At 42.9% G+C, this 13,659-nt stretch overlaps 1 protein-coding gene and 1 non-coding gene across 6 annotated transcripts in view; one reads left to right on the forward strand and one right to left on the reverse strand.

The window, feature by feature from the left end:
* Window positions 1-555: 555 nt before the first annotated feature.
* The window catches only part of HDHD2 (haloacid dehalogenase like hydrolase domain containing 2), a 49,030-nt gene continuing 35,926 nt past the window's right edge, over window positions 556-13,659 (forward strand). For 2 of the 5 annotated variants that reach the window (XM_037982356.2, XM_007974106.3), the window contains exon 1: window positions 556-669. The gene's annotated coding sequence lies outside the window, so the exon portion shown is untranslated. Of the gene's footprint in view, window positions 670-6,403; window positions 8,092-13,659 lie in introns of those variants that run through there. The other 3 variants (XM_007974107.3, XM_037982357.2, XM_037982355.2) reach the window with 3 other exon arrangements.
* On the reverse strand, window positions 11,555-11,686 carry LOC119618682 (small nucleolar RNA SNORA44). Its single transcript, XR_005235052.2, has one exon. It is a non-coding gene; the product is annotated as a small nucleolar RNA SNORA44 (small nucleolar RNA).

Below are 13,659 nucleotides of genomic sequence, written 5' to 3' on the forward strand. Positions count from 1 at the left end.
CAAGATAGAGCTCCCGTGGAACAGGAAGGCACGGCCCGTAGTGGCTCTAACCGGGAGAGAGGCAGGGTGGGAAGGCTGACTAAAGTTTAGGGATGGCTGAAGCGGGAAAGGAGGGACGTCGCTGCCTCAGGGAGTAAAGGAGAAAGCAAGAGGTGCCAGGTGCTATTCAAGTAGCTAAGAGGGAAATGGCGACTTCGGAGATCGGGATGTCTAGTCAAGTATGACTTCTTAGTTAAACCTCGAGAGTGGACAACTAGTGGAGGAAGGGAGGGTGAAGGCAAAGAACACTACTCAGTAACACTCGGTTCAACAGTGGTGCTGTGGACTGTAAAACAGCTACCGAAGAAAGGCAGGGGATTATTTTTCCTCGTGCATCCCGGCCCAGGAGGCCGCGCCCTTGGGAAAGCAAGTCTCCAGAAGGGCGTAGCTTTCCGTCACCGGCGTTGCAGACGGAGAACTACTCGACGCGGTAGCTGTACGGCTCGGCGGAAACCTCGGGCGAAGGGTGGGGCGAAGCCGCGAAAGGCGGGGTTTCCGGGCGCGGCCAGGACCCAGCTTCCGGCGTCCGTTGGGACGCTGCGGGGATTTTTATCCCGGCTGAGAGGACCCTGCGCTGGCTGGTTTTGCCGTTAGTGGGGGCGTTTCCTGAGGACGGCGTACGGAGTGTGGGTGAGGAGCTGCTGTAGGACGGAAGAGGAAAAAGCGGAATTGGGGCCGGGAGGCTGCAGTTTTTGTGACAGGGTTCGGGAACTACCAGTGGCGCCCACAGGCCGCCCCTCCTCTCAGGCCTGGCCAGGCTGCGGTCTTGCTCTGTGCACATTCCATGCCTTCAGCGACGGGACCGAACCCTTTGCCTTGGCCCCGCGCGTGCGCACAGCTGGGCTCGAGGCGCACTGTGGGTCTCTCCGGGGCGGATTGTGACACTAGTGTGTCAATCATTCCTCAAAGCGTGCTCTTGGTCTGTATTTTGGAGCTAGCGTCCCTCCTGGTCAGTTTGGCGTTTGTAAGGCCCTGGTACTTGGGCTAGAACCGAGTGCAGTGACCAGTCTTGAGGCCCCTTCCCAGCCAAGAGATAGGGGGATGGAAGTTGAGTTGGTGCTGAAAGAGTTTGTTGTTGGGGCCTAGTAGCTCTGGACACTGGGATTCATGAGTTAATTCACAATCTTCGTTGAACGCCTGAATAACACAGTGGGAAAGGCAGCACACTACCTTATGCACAGAGCTTAATGGTTTAGTAGGAGAGGCCCGTACTGGTAACCAGGATAGTGGTAAATGTAGTAGGAACACAGATGACCCCTAGGGACCCTAGGGGAGAAAAGGAGTTGGACCCAGGGCAGCACGCCAGAGGAAGTGATGGTTATCTGAGACTGAGGGCTGGAGGGATTGGCCAGGAGACGAGGGTGTAGAGGGGCCCGAGTAGTTGCAGACAAAAGTCCCGCAACGAGGGAGGCAAAGTGTAGAGGTCTTGGCCGACTGCAGTACCATGGAACTTGGTTGCTAGTGGAGACAAGTGAGTTGGAGAGGGTAAACCAGGGCTCTCTCCACCAGTGTTCATTGTTCAGACTATCCAGAGGACAGCGGGGAGACACTGGAAGAATTTTAACTGGGGAGTGGCTGAATAATACCGTCATTTATTGAATGTGTACAGTGGTTCCAGAAAAGTCTGGAACCGTATAGGGAAGGACAGAAAATTTGTACTTCCCAGGAGTTTTAGGAGGCATGTTCTGTAGAGCTCCAGTCTCCCAAGGGAAGATTTGTATTAAAATCTCTTGTTTTAACTATGTAAGTTTTGAATAATATGCCATAATATATATTTAGGTATGTTTTCTCAAATCCTCAAGTTATACTAACGCTTTAGAACTTTGCATCATATGTATCCTGTGATTCTTGTAGCCCTTGATATATCCATAATTTCCCTCCTTGCTTCTCTCTCCCAGCCTTCCACATACATAACCCAACCTTTCTCTGAGCGGAATACAATTCACAATTCTTCATAGGTATTACTTTCTTTTTTTTTTCTTTTTAATTTTTTATTATACTTTAAGTCGTAGGGTACATGTGCTGCACCCATTAACTCGTCATACATTAGGTATATGTCCTAATGCTATCCCTCCCCCCCCCCACACCCGACAACAGGCCCCGGTGTGTGATGCTCCCCTTCCTGTGTCCAAGTGTTCTCATTGTTCAATTCCCACCTATAAGTGAGAACATGCGGTGTTTGGTTTTCTGTTCTTGCGACAGTTTGCTGAGAATGATGATTTCCGACTGTATCCATGTCCCTACAAAGGACACGAACTCGTCCTTTTTTGTGGCTGCATCGTATTCCATGGTGTATATGTTACCACATTTTCTTAATCCAGTCTGTCTTTGATGGACATTTGGGTTGATTCCAAGTCTTTGCTAGTGTGAATAGTGCCACAGTAAACATACGTGTGCATGTTTCTTTATAGCAGCATGATTTATAATCCTTTGGGTACATACCCAGTAATGGAATGGCTGGGTCAAATGATATTTCTACTTCTAGATCCTTGAGGAATCACCACACTGTCTTCCACATGGTTGAACTAGTTTACAGTCCTACCAACAGTGTAAAAGTGTTCCTATTTCTCCACATCCTCTCCAGCACCTGTTGTTTCCTGACTTTTTAATGATTGCCATTCTACCTGGTGTGAGATGGTATCTCATTGTGGTTTTGATTTGCATTTCTCTGATGGTGAGTGATGATGAGCATCTTTTCACGTGTCTGTTGGCTGCATAAATGTCTTCTTTTGAGAAGTGTCTTCATATCCTTCACCCATGTTTTGATGGGATTGTTTGTTTTTTTCTTGTAAATTGGATTGAGTTCTTTGTAGATTCTAGATATTAACCCTTTGTCAGATGAGTAGATTGCAAAAATTTTCTCCCATTCTGTAGGTTGCCTGTTCACTCTGATGGTAGTTTCTTTTGCTGTGCAGAAACTCTTTAGTTAAATTAGATCCCATTTGTCAATTTTGGCTTTTGTTGCCATTGCTTTTGGTGTTTTAGACATGAAGTCCTTGCCCATGCCTATGTCCTGAATGGTATTGCCTAGGTTTTCTTCTAGGGTTTTTATGGTTTTAGGTCTAACATTTAAGTCTTTAATCCATCTTGAATTAATTTTTATATAATGTGTAAGAAAGGGATCCAGTTTCAGCTTGCAACATATGGCTAGCCAGTTTTCCCAGCACCATTTATTAAACAAGGAATCCTTTCCCCATTTCTTGTTTTTCTCATGTTTGTCAAAGATCAGATGGCTGTAGATGTGTGGTATTATTTCTGAGGACTCTGTTCTGTTCCATTGGTCTATATCTCTGTTTTGGTACCAGTACCATGCTGTTTTGGTTACTGTAGCCTTGTAGTATAGTTTGAAGTCAGGTAGCGTGTTGCCTCTAGCTTTGTTCTTTTGGTTTAGGATTGTCTTGGCAATGCGGGCTCTTTTTTGGTTCCATATGAACTTTAAAGCAGTTTTTTCCACATCTGTGAAGAAAGTCATTGGTAGCTTGATGGGGATGGCATTCAATCTGTAAATTACCTTGGGCAGTATGGCCATTTTCACGATATTGGTTCTTCCTATCCATGAATATGGAATGTTCTTCCATTTTTGTTTGTGTCCTCTTTTATTTCATTGAGCACTGGTTTGTAGTTCTCCTTGAAGAGGTCCTTCACATCCCTTGTAAGTTGGATTCCTAGGTATTCTATTTTCTTTGAAGCAGTTGTGAATGGGAGTTCACTCATGATTTGGCTGTTTGTCTGTTATCGGTATATAAGAATGCTTGTGATTTTTGCCCATTAATTTTGTATCCTGAGACTTTACTAAAGTTTCTTATCAGCTTAAGGAGATTTGGGGCTGAGACGATGGGTCTTTCTAAATATACAATCATGTCATCTGCAAACTGGGACAATTTGACTTCCTCTTTTCCTAATTGAATACCCTTTATTTCTTTCTCCTGCCTGATTGCCCTGGCCAGAACTTCCAACACTATATTGAATAGGAGTGGTGAGAGGGGCATTCCTGTCTTGTGCCAGTTTTCAAAGGGAATGCTTCCAGCTTTTGCCCATTCAGTATGATATTGGCTGTGGGTTTGTCATAAATAACTCTTACGATTTTGAGATACGTTCCATCAGTACTAAATTTATTAAGAGTTTTTAGCATGAAGGGCTGTGAATTTTTCAAAGGCCTTTTCCACATCTATTGAGATAATCATGCAGTTTTTGTCTTTGGTTCTGTTTATATGCTGGATTACATTTATTGATTTACGTATGTTGAACCAACCTTGCATCCCAGGGATGAAGCCCACTTGATCATGGTGGATAAGCTTTTTGATGTGCTGCTGGATTCGGTTTGCCAGTATTTTGTTGAGGATTTTTGCACTGATGTTCATCAGGAATATTGGTCGAAAATTCTCTTTTTTTGTTGTGTCTCTCCCAGGCTTGGGTATCAGGATGATGCTGGCCTCAAAAAATGAGTTAGGGAGGGTTCCCTCTTTTTCTATTGATTGGAGTATTTTCAGAAGGAATGATACCAGCTCCTCCTTGTACCTCTGGTAGAATTCGGCTGTGAATCCATCTGGTCCTGGACTTTTTTTGGTTGGTAGGCTATTAATTATTGCCTCAATTTCAGAGCTTGTTATTGGTCTATTCAGGGATTCAACTTCTTCCTGGTTTACTCTTGGGAGAGTGTATGTGTCCAGGAATTTATCTATTTCCTCTAGGTTTTCTAGTTTATTTGCGTAGAGGTGCTTACAGTATTCTCTGATGGTAGCTTGTATTTCTGTGGGGTCGGTGGTGATATCCCCTTTATCCTTTTTTATTGCATCTATTTGATTCTTCTCTCTTTTCTTCTTTATTAGTCTTGCTAGCGGTCTATCAATTTTGTTGATCTTTTCACAAAACCAGCTCCTGGATTCATTGATTTTTTTGGAGGGTTTTTTGTGTCTCTATCTCCTTCAGTTCTGCTCTGATCTTAGTTATTTCTTGCCTTCTGCTAGCTTTTGAATGTGTTTGCTCTTGCTTCTCTAGTTCTTTTAATTGTGATGTTAGGGTGTCAATTTTAGATCTTTCCTGCTTTCTCTTGTGGGCATTTAGTGCTATAAATTTCCCTCTACACACTGCTTTAAACGTGTCCCAGAGATTCTGGTATGTTGTCTTTTTGTTCTCATTGGTTTCAGAGAACATCTTTATTTCTGCCTTCGTTTCGTTTTGTACCCAGTAGTCATTCAGGAGCAGGTTGTTCAGTTTCTGTGTAGTTGAGTGGTTTTGAGTGAGTTTCTTAGTCCTGAGTTCCAGTTTGATTGCACTGTGGTCTGAGAGACAGTTTGTTATAATTTATGTTCTTTTACATTTGCTGAGGAGTGCTTTACTTCCAACTATGTGGTCAATTTTGGAATAAGTGTGATGCGGTGCTGAGAAGAATGTATATTCTGTTGATTTGGGGTGGAGAGTTTTGTAGATGTCTATTAGGTCTGCTTGCTGCAAAGATGAGTTCAATTCCTGGATATCCTTGTTAACTTTCTGTCTCGTTGATCTGTCTAATGTTGACAGTGGGGTGTTAATGTCTCCCATTATTATTGTATGGGCGTCTAAGTCTCTTTGTAAGTCTCTGAGGACTTGCTTTATGAATCTGGGTGCTCCTGTATTGGGTGCATATATATTTAGGATAGTTAACTCTTCCTGTTGAATTGATCCCTTTACCTTTATGTAATGGCCTTTGTCTCTTTTGATCTTTGATGGTTTAAAGTCTGTTTTATCAGAGACTAAGATTGCAACTCATGCCTTTTTTTGTTTTCCTTTTGCTTGATAGATCTTCTTCCATCCCTTTATTTTGAGCCTATGTGTGTCTCTGCACGTGAGATGGGTCTCCTGAATACAGCACACTGATGGGTCTTGACCTTTATCCAATTTGCCAGTCTGTGTCTTTTAATTGGAGCATTTAGCTTATTTACATTTAAGGTTAATATTGTTATGTGTGAATTTGATCCTGTCATTATGATGTTAGCTGGTTATTTTGCTCGTTAGTTGATGCAGTTTATTCCTAGCATTGATGGTCTTTACATTTTGGCTTGTTTTTGCAGTGGCTGGTAGCAGTTTTTCCTTTCCATGTTTAGTGCTTCCTTCAGGAGCTGTTGTAGGGCAGGCCTGGTGGTGACAAAATCTCTCAGCATTTGCTTCTCTGTAAAGGATTTTATTTCCCCTTCACTTATGAAACTTAGTTTGGCTGGATATGAAACTCTGGGTTGAAAGTTCTTTTCTTTAAGAATGTTGAATATTGGCCCCCACTGTCTTCTGGCTTGTAGAGTTTCTGCTGAGAGATCCACTGTTAGTCTGATGGACTTCCCTTTGTGGGTAACCCGACCTTTCTCTCTGGCTGCCCTTAACATTTTTTCCTTCATTTCAACTTTAGTGGATCTGACAATTATATGTCTTGGAGTTGCTCTTCTCAAGGAGTATCTTTGTGGCGTTCTCTGTATTTCCTGAATTTGAATGTTGGCCTGCCTTGCTAGGTTGGAGAAATTCTCTTGGATAATTTCCTGCAGAGTCTTTTCCAACTTGGTTCCATTCTCCCTGTCACTTTCAGGTACACCAGTCAGACGTAGATTTGGTCTTTTCACATAGTCCCGTATTTCTTGGAGGCTTTGTTCATTTCTTTTTACTCTTTTTCCTCTAAACTTCTCTTCTCGCTTCATTTCATCCATTTGATCTTCAATCACTGATACCCTTTCTTCCAGTTGATTGAATTGGTTACTGAAGCTTGTGCATTTGTCACGTAGTTCTTGTTCCATGGGTTTCAGCTTTATCAGGTCATTTAAGGACTTCTCTACATTGGGTATTCTAGTTAGCCATTCATCGTATCTTTTTTCAGGGTTTTTAGCTTCTTTGCAGTGGGTTCGAGCTTCCTCCTTTAGCTTGGAGAAGTTTGATCGTCTGAAGCCTTCTTCTCTCAACTCGTCAACGTCATTCTCTCTCCAGCTTTGTTCTGTTGCTGGTTAGGAGCTGCGTTTCTTTGGAGGGGGAGACGCGCTCTGATTTTTAGGATTTTCAACTTTTCTGTTCTGTTTTTTCCCCATCTTTGTGGTTTTATCTATCTTTGGTCTTTGATAATGGTGACGTACAGATGGGGTTTTGGTGTGGATGTCCTGTCTGTTTGTTAGTTTTTCTTCTAACAGTCAGGACCCTTAGCTGCAGGTCTGTTGGAGTTTGCTCAAGATCCACTCCCGTTTGCCTGGGTATCAGCAGTGGAGGCTGCAGAAGAGTGAATATTGCTGAACAGCAAATGTTGCTGCCTGATCGTTCCTCTGGAAGCTTCGTCTCAGAGGTGTACCCAGTCGTGTGAGGTGTTTCAGTCTGCTCCTACTTGGGGGTGTCTCCCAGTTAGGCTACTCGGGGGTCAGGGACCCACTTGAGGAGGCAGTCTTTCTGTTCTCAGATCTCAGACTCTGGGCTGGGAGAACCACTACTCTCTTTAAAGCTATCAGACAAAAATATTTAAATCTGCAGAGGTTTCTGCTGCCTTTTGTTTGGCTATGTCCTGTCCCCAGAGTTGGAGTCTACAGAGACAGGCAGGCCTCCTTGAGTTGCAGTGGGCTTCACCCAGTTGGAGCTTCCTGGTCACTTTGTTTACCTACTCAAACCTCAGCAGTGGTGGGCGCCCCTCCCCAGCCTTGCTGCTACCTTGCAGTTAGATCTCAGACTGCTGCACTAGCAATGAGGGAGGCCCCGAGGGCCTGGGACCCTCCGAGCCAGGCATGAGATATAATCTCCTATTGTGCTGTTTGCTAAGACCCTTGCAAAAGCACAGTATTAGGGTGGGAGTGACCCGATTTTCTAGGTGCTGTGTGTCACGGTTTCTCTTGGCTAGGAAGGGGAATTTCCTTCTCCCTTGTGCTTCCCAGGTGAGGCGATGCCTCACCTTGCTTTGGCTCTTGCTCCGTGGGCTGCACCCACCATCCTGCACCCACTGTCCGATATGCCCCAGTGAGATGAACCCGGTACCCTGAAATGCAGAAATCACCCGTCTTCTGTGTTGCTCATGCTGGGAGCTGTAGCCTGAAGCTGTTCCTGTTCGGCCATCTTCAGGTATTACTTTCTTTAATCCTCTTATGAACCATTAGAGTTGTGTTATTCTACGTTACCAGTGAGGAAACTGAGGCAGAAAGGTTAAGAAAGTTGCCCAGGTTCACCTAGCTGGTGAGTGGAGATGTATACCCAGTCTATAAATTTATACAACCCCTTTCTTCTTGTCCTTAACCACTGCCACGGTTACATTTTAGGGAATAATTTAGGACTGGTAATAGGAGATGCAAAGCAGAGGGGACAATTAAGAAGTTGTTGTCACTGGGCACGGTGGCTCACACCTGTAATCCCAACACTTTGGGAGACTGAGGCGGGTGGATCATGAGGTCAGGAGATTGAGACCATCCTGGCTAATGTGGTGAAACCCCATCTCTACTAAAAATACAAAAAATTAGCTGGGCGTGGTGGCGGGCACCTGTAGTCCCAGCTGCTTGGGAGGCTGAGGCAGGAGACCGGCATGAACCCAGGAGTCAGAGCTTGCAGTGAGCCGAGATCACACCACTACACTCCAGGCTGGGTGACAGAGCGAGTCTCCGTCTCAGAAAAAAAAAAAAAAAAAGATGTTGTTGTTGAAATAGTCTAGATGAGCGTTGATTTCAAACTTCAAAAAGGTAGTTTTAAAAATGATGAAGGTAAGTGGATCTAAGATTGTAAAGGAAGTAGAACTGCTGACATAATTTGGCGTCTGGATTGATGGTACTGCCAACCACTCATAGGGATAGCTGGGAAAGAGCACCTTTGAGGGTGAAAGGACTTGGATTGAGATGTCCCTGAGATATTCAAGCCCGGATGTCCTCTGAAGTATCTGAAGTTCTCCTCTTGGAATGAGAGAATTTGCTTTGCTTCTTTGCATTGAATATGTACCACTGTCAGTGGTTTATGGCTCTTCTAAGGGGTCTCCCATGTAATTTGTTCCGATTATGAGAGATTGTGGGTATGGACCCAAGATAAACAAAATCAGGCACTACCTTTGAAGCCTTTATAGTTATTTTGAGGGTTATATTAGTATTTTACAATTACATTTTATCAAATACCGGCTTGTAGTTCAGATAACGAGTATTATACAGGTTCAGACAAGGCTTGGTGGCTCATGCCTGTAATCCCAGCTCTTTGGGAGCCCAAGGCGGATAGATCGCTTGAACTCACCGGTTCGAGACCATCCTAGGCAATGTGGTGAAACCCGTCTCTACTAAAAGTACAAAAATTAGCTGGACGTGGTGGTACACACCTGTGGTTCCAGCTACTTGGGAGGCAGAGGTGATAGGATGGCTTGAGCCGGGGAGGCAGAGGTTGCAGTGAGCTGAGAGATTGTGCCACTGCGGGGAGGCAGAGGTTACAGTGAGCTGAGAGATTGTGCCACTGCACTCCATCCTAGGAGATAGAGTCAGATCTTCTCTCCAAAAAAAAAAAAAAAGAAAAGAAAAGAAAAAAGGTTTGGACAAGAAGAGAGGTCAAAGTGATCAAGTGATCAAGTTACTGGGACTAACTGAAGAAGTAAGTATATTTTGAGGTATGAGTGGGGCATCTTAATTTTATTCTAGGCCTTAGTCAGTCACTCTCAAATATGTGGTGCTCCAGAAGAGCATTTTAGAGTTTAAAAGGTATGTTCTATGGAACTGATGATAGCAAAGAATATAGGCTTTTAAAATGTTTTGGTAACATTAAGCCTGTGTGGATGCTTCAATAAGGATTAAAATGATAGATATTTATTATGATAGTTCCCTGGCTCCAAGTAAATAGTACAATTCTTACTTTCATTGTTTTTCTAGTCTTGTTCGTATTTTGTTCTTTAATCACCTTCAGAGGTAACACTTTTTATTGAATATTAGATGTCTCCTGTAAAAGTTGGATTTTGGGAGAAGCAATTTTAGATTCCTCTGTATATATGAAAAGAAAATGCCTCTTTTTGGTCCATCCTTTTGTGGGGCAGTTAGTGTACTTCAAAGAATTTTTTAACTGTTACGCATCCAAATACAATCCCTAGGAATGGTCTAGTCTTTTGATGAACAAGCTGTTTTCCCTCTCAGGAAGGTAATAGTTGATGCTACTGTTTATATAACCCTTCAATTCAAGGTCACAGTAAAGATCAGAAATAGAATAACATGTGGACTATTACAGAAGGGAGGATTTTGCAGTTGAAACTTGATTAACCACAGCTATTAATATATTTTTTAATCTCTGCAGTCTTCTTTTTCCCTCTTTCATCAGATACATTATGAAAGACAAACAGAATTGGGGATTTACTTAAAATTCAAAATGCCTTAGAGGTGGAGGCTTTTATGCTGAGTGTATAGTAATTGTCTGGACTACTGGACTAATTTAGCTTTTTATAACTATTAAATGTATGAGAAATAACTGACTAAAATATAAGAAGACTCATTTTTTATTGTGCAATATATCTGTATAAGAGTATGTAAAACATATATGTTTAAAATAATTGTAGTAAAATTAAAAGCACCCATATTCTCATTGTCTAGGTTAAGAAGTAGAGTATTGCCATACCTTAGAGGCTCCCTTTGTGCTCCTCTTGGTTTGCATCTGCTTCCTGCCCTCTGGAGGGTAATTAGTATCCCCACTGTTGTGATAATCATTCCCTTGCTTCTCTTTATGGTTTTATCACCTATGTATGCATCTGTATTTTTGAGTACTATAATATTAAACCATACTATACATATTCTTTTTTGACTTGCTTTTTTCACCCTCTAGGAGATTTCTGAGAGTTATGTAAAGCGATTTGAATGTAAGTTCTTTCTGCTGCCTTTTTTTTCTGTGTATAAATATACCACAACTTATTTATCCATTCTGGTTTTTGTTGTTGTTGTTGTTGTTTTTACTTTTATCAGTCTTTGTTAATCTTTAATTGATCTGCACATACAGCATGCTGTTGTTTCTACCTAAAATGACGGGGATCTTGCCTTCTGCTTCCCATAGAGATTCTCCCAAATCCGTAGGTCCATAGTCACACACGAGGACAGCTTTGCATGTAACATGAATCTTAAAGCACAGCTCCAGAAACAAGCTCACCTCCTCAGGATCACACACTGCCAGGAAACTTGGGGGCATCCTGCAGAACAAAAAGCTTAGTGTGAAAGCTAAACTGGCCAGGAGCGGTGGCTCATGCCTGTAATCTCAGCACTTTGGGAGGGGAGGCCAAGGGGGCGAATCACCTGAGGTCAGGAGTTCGAGACCAATCTAGCCAACATGGTGAAACCCATCTATACTAAAAATACAAGAAAATTAGCTGGGTGTGATGGTGGGCACCTGTAATCCCAGATACTCGGGAGGTTGAGGCAGGAGAATTGCTTGAACCCGGGAGGCGGAGGTTGCCGTAAGCCAAGATCATGCCACTGCACTCCACTTGGGTGACAGAGTGAGACTCCGTCTCAAAACAAAACAAAACAAAACAAAACACCCATCTACACTGGAAGTTGACACATGGAAGGCGCTTCCAGCCCTGGTCCTGAAACATTATAGGAAAGCTGAGTTGCAGCTTGCAGGTATTGTACTGACCTGCGCTGTCAAAGTCTTTCCAGGTTGCTCTTGCATGCAGTTGGAGATCCCATGGCTACCACCAGCCACAGTCCTTGGAAACATGCTGTATCCATTCTGTTGTTGATAGACATTTATATTATTTCCATTTTCTGGCTGTTACAAGTGGTGCTGTTATAGACCTCTTTGTTCATGTATCATGGTACACTGTGAAATAATCTCTCAAAGGTATACTTGGAAGTGGAATTGCCAGATCATAGGGTATGGTGATGCCAGACTAATTCCAAAATGCTTGTACAAGTATATTCTTTCACCAGCAGCATATGGGAATTCCTGTTGACAGCCTTTGGTGTTTGCAGTCTTAAATTTTGCGCATCTGTAGGTTGGTGCATTGATCTCACTGTGCGTGAAATTTGTATTTTCCTGATTACCAGTGAGCTTTGAGTATCTTCATTTATTTGCTGTTCAGATTTGCCCCCCCCCCCCCCTTTTTTTTTTTGAGACACAGTCTCGCTCTGTCGCCCAGGCTGAAGTGCAATGGTGTGATCTTGGCCTCACTGCAACCTCCGCCTCCCAGGTTTAAGCAGTTCTCCCTCCTCAGCCTCACAAGTAGCTGGGATTACAGGTGGCTGCCAGCACGCCCAGCTAATTTTAGTATTTGTAGAGACACGGTTTCACCTTGTTGGCTAGGCTGGTCTTGAATGCCTAACCTAGGGTCATCCGCCCACCTTGGCCTCCCAAAGTGCTGGGATTACAGGTGTGAGCCACCGCGTCCGGCCAGATTTGCTCTTTTGTAAAGGATATGTTAAGATCTTATGCAGTTTTTCTATTGGGTCATTCATCCTTTTCTTACTATTTATACTTTATACTTCCTGGAATCTTGTCTTTTCCTACATGTGTTAGAAAAATAAGTTCTTTTTCTATATTTTCACTCTCTTTATGGTACTTTTGAAATACAGTTGAATTTATCTGTCTTTTCTTCAATGGTTTGTGCTTTTCATGTCTCATTTTAGAAAACCTTTTCTGTCCTCAAGTCATGAAGATACTCTCCTATCTAAAAGTTTTACAGTTTTGCCTTAAACATGTGGTTGTTTAATCTCCTTGGAAAAAGAAATTGTTGTGTATGGCGTGATGTGGGAGTCCAATTTCATTTTTTCTCATACGGATATTCCATGGTTCCAACACCATATTATTGATCATTTTATTTTTTCTTTACTAATCGGAGACACTACTTTTATCATATATGAAGTTTCTATACATATTGGGATCTTTCTCTGTATTTTCTGTTCCATTGGTGAGTTTGTCTCCATGTGTACTAATACCACACCATTTTAATTAATTACAGGACCTCATTAAGTCTGGATATTAGGTAAAACAAGGCCTGCTTTCTTTTTCTTGTTCGGTCTTGGCTGAAGTGTCTTGGCTATACTTGGCCATTTGTACTGGTGTAACCATTTTAGCATCAGCTTATCAAATTCCACAAGACACTTTTTGGGATATTGATTGGAGTTGCATTGAATCTGAGTCTTAACTGTTGCTCCTTTGAAAGTAATTTGAGGCCGGGCGCGGTGGCTCAAGCCTGTAATCCCAGCACTTTGGGAGGCCGAGACGGGCGGATCACGAGGTCAGCAGATCGAGACCATCCTGGCTAACACGGTGAAACCCCGTCTCTACTAAAAAAAAAAAAATACAAAAAACTAGCCGGGTGAGGTGGCGGGCGCCTGTAGTCCCAGCTACTCGGGAGGCTGAGGCAGGAGAATGGCGTCAACGCGGGAGGCGGAGCTTGCAGTGAGCTGAGAGATCCGGCCACTGCACTCCAGACCGGGCGACAGAGCAAGACTCCGTCTCAAAAAAAAAAAAAAGAAAAGAAAGTAATTTGTCTTTTCCCATGGCTGCTTTCAAGATCTTCTCTTTGCCATTGGCGTATAGCGAGGGTTTAGATGTGGATTTATTTTCATTTATCTTGCTTAGAATTCATTGGGCCTTCCAAATGAATCTGTACATTGATAGTCTTTCGTGTGTTTTCTCCTCATATTTTTTATCTTGCCTTTTTTTTTTTTTTTTTTTTTTTTTTTTTTTTTT

The sequence above is a fragment of the Chlorocebus sabaeus genome, chromosome 18 (genome assembly GCF_047675955.1).
Source record: "Chlorocebus sabaeus isolate Y175 chromosome 18, mChlSab1.0.hap1, whole genome shotgun sequence".
Lineage (NCBI taxonomy): Eukaryota > Metazoa > Chordata > Mammalia > Primates > Cercopithecidae > Chlorocebus > Chlorocebus sabaeus.